The following is a 463-nucleotide window of genomic DNA, read 5'->3' as shown; positions in this document are numbered from 1 at the left end:
TGTCCTTCTCCATATCAAGGACACAAATCTCCATATGTAGGCCTAAATACCAGATAAAAAAAAAATCCATCAATAGTTCATAATTTACGTTCGGATCTGACCTTTATAATATTCAAAACAAGTTTCATCCTCCTCTTCCGTACTATTTTTTACCCTTTGTTATATCTTATGTTTTCCTAAAAAAAAATTATTAGCATTACGTCACACGGAAACCCTAATGTAACTTCCGTGCAATGAAGTCAGATGATGTAAAGACAAGCCTTTCTGCCACACGGTGATGTAAATTGACATTTGATTAAAAAAAAAGTCTCCTATTCTCTTCGAAACCTTTAAAAATATATTTGCTGATTCTAAATATTATTGTCGGTATTATTATTAAAATCAAAAAAGTAAAATCAAAAGAGCTTTTTCGTTTTTCGTTGTCATTATCATAAGATTTTTTTTTTCTTAGTTTTCATCTTCT

This window comes from Penaeus monodon, chromosome 28 (genome assembly GCF_015228065.2).
Source record: "Penaeus monodon isolate SGIC_2016 chromosome 28, NSTDA_Pmon_1, whole genome shotgun sequence".
NCBI lineage: Eukaryota > Metazoa > Arthropoda > Malacostraca > Decapoda > Penaeidae > Penaeus > Penaeus monodon.
The sequence above is the reverse complement of the archived record's forward strand: the minus strand, read 5'-3'. Positions refer to the sequence as shown.